Source organism: Oncorhynchus mykiss, chromosome 3 (genome assembly GCF_057628025.1).
Source record: "Oncorhynchus mykiss isolate SJ-2025 chromosome 3, ASM5762802v1, whole genome shotgun sequence".
In the NCBI taxonomy this organism is placed as follows: Eukaryota; Metazoa; Chordata; class Actinopteri; order Salmoniformes; family Salmonidae; genus Oncorhynchus; species Oncorhynchus mykiss.
In genome coordinates, this window is record NC_143024.1 from 52537915 (window position 1) to 52548012 (window position 10098).

The window sequence follows — 10098 nt, forward strand, 5'->3', positions numbered from 1 at the left end:
TCAGAGACAACGATAAACACCTGCCTCTGATTGAGAACCACAGACAGCCATAGACTTAACTAGAACACCCCACTAAGCTACAATCCCAATACCAACACACCACAGACAAAAACCCATGCCACACCCTGGACTGACCAAATAAATGAAGATAAACACAAAATACTTTGACCAGGGCGTGACACCAGGAGAAAAAGACTTACGGAAAATCGGGGTGCGTGCGCGGGTGTGCATGTGACGGGCCAGCAGGAGTGTGTTTTTCAAAAACATGAGGGGTGTGTGTTCAATGCCCAGGCATCTGCACTCAAGGCCCTTTCTCTCTGTAGTGGATCGTTTGAAACCAAGGTTTGCACTATCATGCGTACAGTATGTCCAGATATCTGCCTACCCCCCATCAAAAAGTGTGACGGCGTCTTTTAAAATGGGCACTTTCGATTCATTAACACAAAGGTCTTTCAAATCCGAATTTAAATTCAAACACCCCAGAAAGATTACAGTATGTCTAGACCGACCCCGGGGTTAAACAATGTTATTTCTAATCAGTGCCCGGTGCCCCACCTCTGTGCAGGAAATCAAAAAGGCAATTTCATCAGGGACACCCGATGAAAACCTGTTATCACAGATTCTCGAAGCCCTCCTATCCCTTATTAATCAGATGAACGAGAGCCAGACATCTTCGGCATCCCACACACCATCTTCGACATCCCAACCGTTAACGGCCATGTCCGTAGAGTCTGATACGCAACACAATATTTTGGGGGAATTGGAAAATTGTCTAATAATGAGGAAGGAGATGGTATTGATAGAAGTGTCCGGGTTGTGTACCGAAATAAATTCAACAATACAGAGATTCGACAGTTTTTCAATTTCATATAGGTGAATCAGAATCTTGTCTATGCTATGTTTTACATAATGATATTAGACACTCTGAACGATCTGTTAGACAGGGCAACAGATTATGGCGAACCACGTGATGTCTTACAGTTGTAAATTTGTGGAGATAGCCTGCATAACACGATATCTCTTATTTTACCCAATGGCGAAGCAGATCTTGAACAATTTATTGCGCTGCTAGAACGCCTTGTTCAGTCAAATTTAGCCGTTATATCAGATCGGACCCTCGAGCTTGTAGTGCAAGCTCGAGGGTCAGAGAAGGAAGCTTGATAGCCTAATGCAGTCAGAAATCATAAGCAATAAAAGGGCCAACCTAATAAACGTTCACAATCCCGGTAATAGGTCATGCTTTGCAATAGGTCTAGCACATTTACTCAACCCTGGATGTACTGATCTAGCGGCATTGCAAAAGGCTAGAGAGCTCCAAACGGCCATGGGTCTCGGTATACAGGATGCTTTGGCTTTCTCTGACATAGTCAAATTTGAAAACTTTCTGAATATCAAGATTGTGGGTTTGTACCACAGTAGAGCTAATGCAGCTCTCTTGAAGTTCCAAAACAACCCCCAACCTCATCCTCGGATTCTGTACTTTATGTGCAAAATGAATATTACTATGCCGTTACTAACATCACCGCATTTTTAGGCACACCATATGTGTGTCCATCCTGCCATACCGGCTACACCCAAAAGGGGGGGCACTCGTGCCCTTATAACTGTTCAGTATGTCTGGATGCAAATTGCCCAATGCAACCCTTAAACTTGACACCCTGTGAGGATTGCCACCGCACATGTCGTTCGACCTACTGTTACGAAAAACACAAAATTGAAACATGGCACCCCAAGGCCTGTAAATCTGTAAGCAGTTGTGACATTAACAAGAAATGCCCAAAATGCAGTTGCAATTACAACCTTAAAATAGATAGCCCTAAACCGCATGTGTGTGGAATCATACATTGTCCAATCTGTAAATGGCCTTTGAAAAGCAGAGACGCTGAAGTGGTTCAGGAAGTGCAACACGAGTGTTATATTCAGCCCTTGGCTGAAGATGAACATTCAGAGAAATATGTGTCCTATGATTGAGACAAATCAGCAATCGGGGGTTCATTTGCCTATTTTTGTATCTACCATGACTTTCAAGGGTGAAAAGTGGTCGGCAGAGGGACCCAATTGTGCACTGCTCATTCTAAAACACTTTAGAAAACCCCAGTACAGAAACTTCACGTTTATACTGCACAACGCTAGAGCCTATGACTCTTACCTTCTTCTGAACCCCTTGATACAGCAAGGCGTGACACCATGTGTCATAGCTCAAGGTAGTAAAATCTTGTGTTTTGTAGACCCAGCCTTCAACCAGAGATACATTGACAGTTTAAGCTTCTTACCCATGAGATTGGCTCAAATGCCAGAGGCCTTGGGATTTGAAAACTCTGTGAAAGGCTGGTTGCCCCACTTCTTCACATCTGAGGAGAATCTAGATTTTATCGGATCATATCCCAGTCCCGAAATGTACAGGTGTGATCAAATGTCTCCCAAAGAGCGTGAGAGATTCATGACGTGGTACGAGACAGTAAGACATGGCACCTTTGATTTCCATAAAGAGATGGAATCATACTGTGACAATGATGTGGTTATACTTCGTGAAGGATGCCTCAGATTCAGAGAAGAGGTAATCAAAGATGCAGGCATTGACCCCTGGAGTTGTACAACTATTGCATCGGCATGCATGAAAACCTATCGTACACACTTTCTGCCTACAGCATCTATAGCTATCCCCTTGCCTGACAACTACAGTGCCTTGCAAAAGTATTCGGCCCCCTTGAACTTTGCGGCCTTTTGCCACATTTCAGGCTTCAAACATAAAGATATAAAACTGTATTTTTTTGTGAAGAATCAACAACAAGTGGGACACAATCATGAAGTGGAACGACATTTATTGGATATTTCAAACTTTTTTAACAAATCAAAAACTGAAAAATTGGGCGTGCAAAATTATTCAGCCCCTTTACTTTCAGTGCAGCAAACTCTCTCCAGAAGTTCAGTGAGGATCTCTGAATGATCCAATGTTGACCTAAATGACTAATGATGATAAATACAATCCACCTGTGTGTAATCAAGTCTCCGTATGAATGCACCTGCACTGTGATAGTCTCAGAGGTCCGTTAAAAGCGCAGAGAGCATCATGAAGAACAAGGAACACACCAGGCAGGTCCGAGATACTGTTGTGAAGAAGTTTAAAGCCAGATTTGGATACAAAAATATTTCCCAAGCTTTAAACATCCCAAGGAGCACTGTGCAAGCGATAATATTGAAATGGAAGGAGTATCAGACCACTGCAAATCTACCAAGACCTGGCCGTCCCTCTAAACTTTCAGCTCATACAAGGAGAAGACTGATCAGAGATGCAGCCAAGAGGCCCATGATCACTCTGGATGAACTGCAGAGATCTACAGCTGAGGTGGGAGACTCTGTCCATAGGACAACAATCAGTCGTATATTGCACAAATCTGGCCTTTATGGAAGAGTGGCAAGAAGAAAGCCATTTCTTAAAGATATCCATAAAAAGTATAGTTTAAAGTTTGCCACAAGCCACCTGGGAGACACACCAAACATGTGGAAGAAGGTGCTCTGGTCAGATGAAACCAAAATTGAACTTTTTGGCAACAATGCAAAACGTTATGTTTGGCGTAAAAGCAACACAGCTGAACACACCATCCCCACTGTCAAACATGGTGGTGGCAGCATCATGGTTTGGGCCTGCTTTTCTTCAGCAGGGACAGGGAAGATGGTTAAAATTGATGGGAAGATGGATGGAGCCAAATACATGACCATTCTGGAAGAAAACCTGATGGAGTCTGCAAAAGACCTGAGACTGGGACGGAGATTTGTCTTCCAACAAGACAATGATCCAAAACATAAAGCAAAATCTACAATGGAATGGTTCAAAAATAAACATATCCAGGTGTTAAAGTTTGAAATATCCAATAAATGTCGTTCCACTTCATGATTGTGTCCCACTTGTTGTTGATTCTTCACAAAAAAATACAGTTTTATATCTTTATGTTTGAAGCCTGAAATGTGGCAAAAGGTTGCAAAGTTCAAGGGGGCCGAATACTTTCGCAAGGCACTGTACTGATGCCAATTCAAATCATACTCTAGTCGTTCCATTCAATGGTTGGAGTACTTGGCCCAGGATAAAGACATTATTATTCAACATGCTTTGAATCGGGGGGAGAAGGCGTTTGGCTCTTACCATGTAGATGGATATACACAGATTGACGGGGTTGAGACCTTGTATGAGTGCAACGGTTGTTTCTTCCAAGGTTGTAAATCTTGTGCCCCAGGCCCTATGTGTCCTAACCCAAAATAATGTTTTTGTTTGTTTTAAGACAAATTGGATTCTTTACAGGCTACTTACAGGTTAAAAGTGGAGGTTTTGTGGGAGCACGAATGGGCCACCCTCAAAAAGTCTGATCCTCATGTTCAAGCCTTCCTTTCCAGCTACGGCCGCCTTGTATGGCGGCCGTACCAATGCTTTGACCTTGCGGTATGTAGTGCAACCCGATGAGACAATGGGATATGTAGATTTCACATCCCTTTATCCTCATGTAATGAGTTCCTCGTGCTATCCTATGGGGCATCCAGAAATTATTCATCGCGATTTTGACTTACCTCAAAACTATTTTGGTCTGATCAAAGCAACTGTCTACCCTCCTAGGGGTTTGTTTATACCAGTGTTGCCTTACAGGGGCCCTCAAGGAAAACTGTTCTTTCCCCTTTGTCGCACCTGCAGTGAAAACAACAATCAGCAAAACCCATGTGATCACTCAGATAAAGAAAGAGCCCTGACAGGGGTTTGGGTCACAGTTGAATTCTCTAAAGCTTTAGAGATGGGGTATCGTGTTGCCAAAATCTTTGAAGTGTGGAACTTTGCCAGGAAATCAGACACTCTTTTTAAAGAGTACATCAAGACCTTCTTGAGATGCAAGCAAATGGCTTCAGGCTATCCTGCATCGGTCACAGATCAAGAGAGCAAAGACAGGTACATTCAAGACTATCACGACAGAGAAGGCATAATTCTTGACCCTGACAGAATAGAGGTCAACAAAACCAAACGAAATGTGTCGGAATTGTACTTGAACTCGCTTTGGGGCAAAAAGAATCACGTGGTGTTGAATGCCAAAGGCGTGACTCAAAACTATGAAAATGCCCCGCATGTAAACTTGGAATCAATCACACGCTTGGTCGAGGGGTTCATAAATGACAGGAATAGTGACTTGGAGATTTTGAGCTCCTACAAAAAAATAATTAGGGATAAAAAGGGCTTCCATCTAAGGAATGTCCCACTAAAAGATTCAGGGTAGTCTATGACAAGAGACTGCTTTTGCCTGACGGGACCACATTGCCCTTTGGCTACTGACTTATGCTACAAGCCGCAGTGTGTCTTAAAGCTTAAGATATAATGACTGCTGTAGAAGGTTTTGACCACCGGTTGCAACTACCATTTTCTGCCTTAACCTCTTGAAACTAGGGGGCATTATTTTCATTTTTGGAAAAATAACGTTCCCAAAGTAAACAGGCTATTTTGTCAGGACAAGATGCTAGAATATGTATAAAATTGACAGCTTCCAAAACTGTCAAAATATGTTCTGTGAGTATAACAGAACTGATATTGCAGGCGAAACCCTGAGAAAAATCCAATCAGGAAGTGCCTCTTATTTTGAAACCGTTGTGTTCCTATGCACCCCTATTGGCCATTGAAAGGGATATCCACGAGATTCCTTTTTCTACGTATTCCCTAAGGTGTCTACAGCATTTTGACATAATTTCACACCTTTATGTTGAAGAATGAGTGTAAACGACTACAATGCGTAAGTGGCCTCTCAGAGTGGTTCTTGCGTAAAAGACAGAGGTGGTCATTTTTCCTCTCGTTCCTGCTGAAAAGCCAATTGTCCCGGTTGATATATTATCGAATAGATATTTGAAAAAGACCTTGAGGATTGATTACAAAAAACGTTTGCCATGTTTCTGTCGATATTATGGATCTAATTTAGAATATTTTTCAGCGTTGTCGTGACCGTAGTTTCCGGTGGATTTCTCAACCAAACATGAAGAACAAACTATGTATTTCGGCTATAGGTATTTCGGCTATAAAAATAATCTTTATGGAACAAAATGAACATTTGCTGTCTAACTGGGAGTCTCGTCAGTGAAAACATCCGAAGATCATCAAAGGTAAACGGTTAATATGATTGCTTTTCTGATTTTCGTGACCAAGCTTCCTGCTGCTAGCTGTACATAATGCTATGCTAGGGTATCGATAAACTTACACAAATGCTTGACTTGCTTTGGCTGTAAAGCATAATTTCAAAATCTGAGATGACATGGTGATTAACAAAAGGCTAAGCTGTGTTTCACTATATTTCACTTGTGATTTCATGAATATTTTCTAGTAATAATTTTTTTCCGTTGCGTTATGCTAATTAGTGTCAGTTGATGACAATTCTCCCGGATCCGGGAGAGGTCGTTCTAAGAGGTCGCAGGGCCATCTAATAGTGGTAAAAATTGTTTTGTAAAAAGTGTTTTAGAGAATTCTGAACATGTGTTATCTCAAAAGACTGATAATGTTGTGTAGTGTTATTAGTGTTATCAACATCTGTATGATGAATTGTTGAAGACAATAAAAATCAAGTTTGTTGAAGGAATACCTGAATCCCTGTCTGATGATGAACTTCTCCCTCCTCATAAAAACAATAAAAACAAAACAAAATATGCTAATTGCAGGTAGCGAACATCCCACATTTTTTTTTTACCCAATATACTCATCATAGAAACCTGTCCGTGCTTTACTTGGTGCAGAATGTCTTTCACCAAGGTAAAAATAACCGCACCATCAGTTTGAACGCCAATTACGTGGTTTTGTTCAAAAATCCTAGAGACAAACTACAAATGAACTTTCTAGCTCAGCAGATGTAGCCGGGAAGGAAATCCTACTTTATGGAGAGCTATGAGGACGCTACCAAAGCACCATTTTCTTATTTAATCGTGGATTTAAAAGCAAATACTCCAGAACACCTGAGGCTACGAACAGGTCTGTTCCCGTGGGAGTGGCCGGCTGCGTACATTCCTAAAAAGTAACAGCTATGTCTCTGCGTTTTAAAAAAAACCTGCTCCTCTTGAGAAGCCTAGTTGTGGCTACAGCTAATGAACTGAAGGCCATCTTGAGTCACTGTTCTTCAGATCTCATATTATCCCTATGTGAGATTGCTTTGAATCTTCTCAAAGGCCGTATTCCACTCACCCTGACCCAATTGAAAAAATTAAAGAGACAGCGAAAAAAATACAGCGATTAAACTCTTTGCCAATAAAAGGGGCAGTCTTAAAAAAAAGACATAGCATATAACAGTCTGGGAGTTTTCTTCTACCTTTACTAAGTATAGCCGTGCCCTTCGTCACCAGCCTTATCGCTGCCAGATGTGGGGGTTGAACACAGAGGTTGATGGCCAATAAAATGTATCTGGTGCCACAACAAGAGTTGGATAGACTTAAAAAACAAGTGCAGGGTCCTGAAAATATCAGACAAACAGTGAAAAATGATTTGGATACGGCCATGAAGGATATTTCAAATCGAAAAGGATTGAACCCCTATGATAAGGTCCAAAAATACACAAACCTCTTGCAAAGGTATATGGCCTTTGAAACAAGGAGAGAGAGAGACCAGCCATTTAACTCTTTCCCTACCGGACCCTTTAAAAGATGACAAGCCTAGAGAGAGCCAAGCCCCTGTAATGCCTGTACCTGCGAGCTTGCCATCTGAAGATCAAATGCCTGTTGAAGATAAAGTTATGCATGACATGTTAACCCATGTTCCGGCACGTAACAGGAAAAATGTTAGATACATTATGAACAAGATAAAAGACTCAAATGGGGCTGCTACTTGGAATGACAAAGGAGAGTTTATCCTTCAGGGCGCTGTTGTCAGGGGTTCACATATGCTTGACTTGCTTAAAAGTACCACATCGGCCCACAAGGTTGCTGCTGACAGAAGACCTCCAGGGTGGCTTCAGTTTCGTAAGGCTCTGGCAATCCTCAACATTCCCCTCTCGGGTGTACCCAACTATAAGCTTCGTCAACAGATACACGCTTTATAACAAAAACCTTCAACAAGATACAGCACCCCTAAAGATGCCCCAACAACCCCGCCCCCTATGAAATGAATGATGATAACTCATTTACCCCCCTGAACGCCTCCGGACCTTTTCTTAATCCTGATCTCTCTGGGTGGTTAGACTTTTGAATTACTTTTGAATGACTATGATTAAATTCAATACATTTTATTTGAAAAATTAAGCAATTTAACATTTGTGGCATTCTTGAAACATTTGACGTACGCCTTGATTACACGGTCTTAAAGGACACATATTTGAACACTTTTGATATTTTCTAACAAAACAAGCTACAACGTTATCAATACTTCTTAAATCATCCTTATAAAGAGACATAACATCTTCAAAAGAAACTCCCGGGTCTCTTTGGCATAGGTAGAATACACAGTGTTAACCGCATGTAGTGGAAAGGTCATCTTGTACTTGTTTGATGCTGTAATATATCTTTGATCCGTTTTTGGTCAAAAATTATTTAGTAGATTTGGGGAAATGTGAAAAACCGGGTGGAAAGCTGTAGGAATCAAAACAAGTTTAGATTTTTGTTCCTCCTTCCTCTTTTAATGTCACAGCTAGCCAATGTTCACCCGGAATGTATTTAGGATGGGTATTGACAATAAACATGGCAGGCCGCTCCGGCCATTTCTCAATAGGTAATTCATCACAAGCCAACACTACACAAAATTGTTTTCCAATCAGTGAGCCCTTCCAACCCCTCATGTCTTTGCTCAACAATCCACTAAGACCTGTCTTCGGGTATTCACTTCCAAGATTGAATCAGAGCATGCATAAACAATCATGGTAACAGTACAGGCTAACGGTGTACGGAAACGCATTTCCAGCCTGATGTTACCTTGGGACACCACCGAAAGATTTCCTGAGGTGTCATCATCAGGTGATAAATTGAAAGCATACAATGGGTAACCCTCTGCAAAATCATTTCTGTCAATAGGTAAAGAGAGATCTTTTAGATGCCTCCCGGTAGCCAGGAATAGATTGTAAAATTCTCGCACAGATATGTTTGTTATTAAATTGCGGTTGGAAAGCCTTAGCAGGGACCTGACGTCCGCCCTGACAGAGAGCTACATACTCTGCATTGAAGTGTTGAAAATTAAATGGGTTTTTATTTAAGCTGACCGTATTAGAGGCGTGATCAACCAAACCTATAACCATGTTATTGATAAAAGCCACCGCCATTGATAAAAGACAGTACTGTGCAGCCGTCTTCATCGACCTTGCCAAGGCTTTTGACTCTGTCAATCACCATATTCTTATCGGCAGACTCAGTAGCCTCGGTTTTTCGGATGACTGCCTTGCCTGGTTCACCAATTACTTTGCAGACAGAGTTCAGTGTGTCAAATCGGAGGGCATGCTGTCCGGTCCTCTGGCAGTCTCTATGGGGGTGCCACAGGGTTCAATTCTCGGGCCGACTCTTTTCTCTGTATACATCAATGATGTTGCTCTTGCTGCGGGCGATTCCCTGATCCACCTCTACGCAGACGACACCATTTTATATACTTTCGGCCCGTCATTGGACACTGTGCTATCTAACCTCCAAACAAGCTTCAATGCCATACAACACTCCTTCCGTGGCCTCCGACTGCTCTTAAACGCTAGTAAAACCAAATGCATGCTTTTCAACCGATCGCTGCCTGCACCCGCATCCCCGCCTAGCATCACCACCCTGGATGGTTCCGACCTAGAATATGTGGACATCTATAAGTACCTAGGTGTCTGGCTAGACTGCAAACTCTCCTTCCAGACTCATATCAAACATCTCCAATCGAAAATCAAATCAAGAGTCGGCTTTCTATTCCGCAACAAAGCCTCCTTCACTCACGCCGCCAAGCTTACCCTAGTAAAACTGACTATCCTACCGATCCTCGACTTCGGCGATGTCATCTACAAAATGGCTTCCAACACTCTACTCAGCAAACTGGATGCAGTCTATCACAGTGCCATCCGTTTTGTCACTAAAGCACCTTATACCACCCACCACTGCGACTTGTATGCTCTAGTCGGCTGGCCCTCGCTACATATTCGTCGC